Below are 5,000 nucleotides of genomic sequence, written 5' to 3'. Positions count from 1 at the left end.
ACTCAGGCATACACATACACACACACACACACACACACACACACACACACACACACACACACACACACACACACACAGCATCATACATGAGTATTCTGTATTTTATCTGTATGCTTTGTAGTACAGAGCTCTGAATTCTCCTGTAAGGCGGAGAGAGAGAGAGAGAGAGAGAGAGAGAGAGAGAGAGAGAGAGAGAGAGAGAGAGAGAGAGAGTCACGCACGTGGTAGCTCCGTGTTTTTCGTGGTGTTACAGTGGTTTAACAAAGTGCAGTGTTGTGAAAATTTCAGTGTTTGAAGTGCTAAGTGTCCTGGTGTCAATGTAAAAGTGTAAGGTGTGCTAAGCCTTGCAATAGTGTTAAAAAATCACTTGAAAAGAGTGTTTGTACCCGTGCAGTGACCGAGACCCGGGCCTGACCTGACGCGAGGCCTAAGGCAGCACACAGTTGCCAAATCTCTCCAAGGTAGTTTTTAAACAACCTGTATCTCTCTCCGTGGCTGGTTTGGCTTGACTTGTGGGAGAGGTAGTTAGTGTCGTGTGTTTTTTGTGCGCCTGTGGGGAAGTGCTTTGTGTTCTGTGCCAGTGTTTAGTGTCTGTGTTCACGAGTGTGTTAGTGTCGTACGTGTCGTTTAGAACCAACACTCGTTGTCGCTCCCACACCTGGCTCCACAATTCCCCAGGGAATCACTTATCCTCTCCCTCAATGTCTAGCCCCGCCCATCGCCCCATAGCCAGGCGAGACTTGCCTGGCTACCAGCCACAGAATTGGTGTTGCGTTTGTGGCAAAGCAACACTTAAGACTCAACACGTGAGCTGTGACGAGGAAACCTGCCGTAACCTTTGTCACAACAGCTGCCTTGGGGATACGCCAGTCTTCAAGTGTAGCTACACGGAACAGCTACGACTCCAAGCAAACATCCCGGACCCCGTCATCTACATCAGCGAGGAGACTGACACACCCCCACGCCACTACCGGACGATAGTGGGGAGAGTCAGTGGGAGGGCTTGGAGAGAGGAGAGCTAGTTTCACTAGTTGAGAAGCTCACTGAGGAAGCCTCTCAACAAAACTGTGTGATTAAGTCCCTCCAGGACGACCGAGACTTGATCATACAGCACAGAGACGTGTTTGCTGCGGCTCTCAGAGTAGCAGACAGGCTGATAGCGTCAAAACAGCGCCAGACGCAAGTAGCCACACGCTCTCAGGCAGTCAGCGCCCACGCAGAGTCAATTGACGAACACTGGGAGGTGGTTTGTCAGGACTCTGAGAGGTGGAGGACGTGGTGGAGCTCGGATAAACCGCAACAGATCCGGTACGCAGCTGTTTTCTCCACTTCCACCTTCCCTTCGCCTGCCCGGGAAACAACGACCGCTCCGCCTACCTCCACTGCTTCCACCGCCACACAGAGCGACTGTGACACCTCCCCAGCGTCCACTGTCACTCCTTCTGCCACACAGAGTGACTGCTCGGTACTCACTACCACGTCTACCGCCACACAGAGCAGCAGGGACTCTTCCTCCATAAACACAGCGAACGGAGTAGATCGCGGTGCCTCTGTTCGCCCACGAACCTCTCCTCAGACCACTTCAGGAGATTGGAGAAAAAAGAAATCTAAGAGGGAAGTGCAGCAGGACGCGAGGAGGGTGTCCAGCGAAGGACTGAGGACTCACCAGGCCACCAAGCAGACACAAAAGCGAGCCAAGGCAAAAGTGTGTGAGTACTGCTCACGGAAAGGACACACTTCTGCTACTTGCCACGCCAGAACTGACGATTTACGTCAGGAGCGTCTCCTACAGCGGCTTCTTACGGTGGAAAGATACACAGCCACACCCTTCCCACCTGCAGCGCCTCAGCCCGCCCACCCCCTCACTTCATTTCAGTCCTTGCCACAACCTCGCCCACTCCTTCCTCAGCCTGGTATCTGGAATCAGAACCAGGGGCGGCAGTGGACCACCCTCTTCACCAGTACCAGCAGTCGGCCGCGGACCCTAACCACCACCTCGGACTAGCAGGCCTCGCTCACTACCATCCCTCACCATGGTACAGCCAGCTTGCCCCGCCGCCAACTAAAGGTCGTCTCTAGCAACGTCCGTGGTCTCCGGACTAACCTTGCAGACTTATACCACAACTGTGTGCAACGACACAATGCAGACGTTGTTGTGGTGACCGAGACATGGCTGAACAGTGAGGTGGAGCCCACGTATGGCAGGATGCAGGGCTTCACCCACTGGGTGAGGAGGGACCGACAGGAGCGAACAGGAGGTGGAGTGGCTGTCTGCTTCAAGGAAGGAATGCAGGCCCAGCTACTCGACATAGACACGCCTCCAATGATGGAGATGATGTACTTCCGAGTAATGCTGGCAGACCGCTCAGCCCTCCTGCTGTGTGCCCTGTATCGCCCCCCGCGACAAGGGCCTGACTCACTCTTGTACCTGACTGAGACCTTAGACAACCTGATGATGGCACACAGCTGCAGCCACGTGCTGATTGTGGGGGATCTCAATCACCACCTGGAAAGAGACGCCTACGAGAATCTCCTGAGGTGCAGGGTCTGACAGATCATGTCACCTTCCCCACACATGAACGAGGAGGGACATTAGACCCTGTCATCTCAGACTACCAGGAAGACAAGCTTCAGTGTCATCAGCTGGGGCTCGTGGGCAGCTCTGACCATCACGCTGTACTGACACAGCTGGAAGTGGGCGTGGCTCAGGACGAGGCCACCACCCGCACCATCTGGCTGTGGAACAAAGCAGACTGGGCTTCCCTGCGCCGCGACCTGACCCACACCCCATGGGCCACTCTGCTACAGGGAGGAGCAGAGAGTGAAGCACTTGCACTCACCTCTCACCTTCTCGCCCTCCAGAGACGCCACGTCCCACACAGGGAATACACCACCAGATCGACGGATCAGCCATGGTTTGGCTACCGTTGCCGTGTTGCTGCCGAGGCAAAGTATGCTGCCTGGCTCCGCTACAAGAGGAACCCGACTCGGCGCAACAAGGACCTGCACAGGGCTGCATGCAGGAGGATGGTGGTAACCAGCAAGTGGGCCTTAAAAAAGTGGGAGGAAAGCCTGCGCCGGAAACTGTGTGGCACTGGCGTAGGAAACAAAACTTGGTGGTCTCTTGTTAAGGACAAACAAGGAACTGGCCACCAAGAATCCATCCCTCCCTCAGCAAGCAGGACGGTACTGTCGCCACCAGCAGTAAGGAGAGGGCACAGTTGCTGGCTTCCTTGTTTGCTGGAAAAATGAAGGTCGGGAATCCACAGCAGCCACCGCCTCAGCTGGTCCAGCAATGTGAGAAGACTGTCACCATGGTGGAGGTGACGCATCAGCAGGTGAAGCGATTATTGCGGGGCTGGACACACAGAAAGCCACCGGCCCTGATGACATCAGCCCGCACCTGCTGAAGCGATGCTCCCAGGAACTGGCTGCCCCTCTCACCCAAGTCTTCACAACTTGTGTACGGGAAAACGTCTGGCCTTCAGTGTGGAAGGAGGCTCGAGTAGTTCCTGCACACAAAAAGCTCCAGGACGGACCCAAAAACTACAGACCCATATCCCTGTTGTCAGTGGTGGGTAAAGTGTTTGAGAGGGTCGTGGCAGAGGTGGTGTGTAGCCATCTCAAGGACAATGCCCTCCTCTCAGACCAACAGTTTGGGTTCAGACCTGGAAGGTCAACCTCCGACCTAATGATGCTTCTCACCAGGCATTGGCAGGACGCCCTCGACGACGGCAAGGACACTATAGTGGTTGCTTTGGACATAGCAGGAGCTTTTGATAAAGTATGGCACAACGGATTACTAGAAAAGCTTCGTGCTAAAGGCATCCAGGGTGGCTTGCTACGACTCTTGGGAAATTACCTGCAGGACAGAAGCCTCAAGGTGGTTGTCAACGGGCAAACATCTGAGTCCCTGCCTGTGGAGGCATCAGTGCCACAGGGTTCAATTCTTGGCCCACTCCTGTGGAATATCTACGTGGATGATCTTCTCCAGCTACTGCCAGGAGTCATGGCCTATGCTGATGACTGCACCCTCTCCTATACCTATCCACGCCAGGACAGTGGGCGGGCTGCTGAGGCCATCAATCAGCAGCTACGAGTGATAAAGGAGTGGGGTGCTCGCTGGCAAGTGACATTCGCGCCGGAGAAGACACAAGCAATGGTTGTCTCTCGGTCCCCAGCCGCCATGGCAGCAATGGCAGGAAAGTTGTCTTTGGCGCTGCTGCTCTCCCACTCCAAGATGACGTCAAGATACTTGGAGTGGAGGTGGATCGAGGGCTGAGGTTTGACAGGCATGTCAAAACCATTGCCAAGAAAGCCTCTCACAGGATCTCCGCTCTCAGAAGGATCGCCAGTTTCCTCGACAGGAAGGGAGACTGCTGCTGTACAAGGCACAGGTGCGGCCCCACCTTGAATACGCAGCTCTCTCCTGGATGTCCTGTGCCGCCACACACAGAAGGAGACTGGACAGCATCCAACGCCGCGCCATACGGCTAGTAGATGCTGCACTACCACCTCACCCAGAGCCTGAGCGTCCCCTTGATTCACTGGAACACCGCAGAGACGTGGCGGCGATCGTAGTGTTCCATAAGGCACAGGTGCAAAGAGTGCCACATCTGGCAGGGCTGCGTCATCCTCTAAGAGTCACCGCACGGAGCACGAGAACGGTGCTCAATGGTGGTGACGCCGTAGAGGTGCCGCGATCCCACGGGTGTCAGCATCAACGCACCTTCGCAGGACGCGTCTCCAGGATGTGGAACTTGTTCACGGCCGCGGTGCCTCACGTCCAGGAGATGAACACACAGTGTCAAACTGATGGCACATAAGTGGAGACAGACACTGCCAACTCCTCTGACACTCTTTGTGACGTGACACTCAGTGTAGTGCAGTGCGTGAATAGTGCTAGTGAAGTGAAACGAATAGTGCTCCATTTACATGCTGACCATCTTGTATATTATCTATTTTTAAGTCTTGTAAATATTGTAGAGAAATAGATTGTA

This window comes from Portunus trituberculatus, chromosome 46, assembly GCF_017591435.1.
Source record: "Portunus trituberculatus isolate SZX2019 chromosome 46, ASM1759143v1, whole genome shotgun sequence".
Taxonomy (NCBI): domain Eukaryota; kingdom Metazoa; phylum Arthropoda; class Malacostraca; order Decapoda; family Portunidae; genus Portunus; species Portunus trituberculatus.
Note: the sequence above shows the minus strand (reverse complement) of the source record.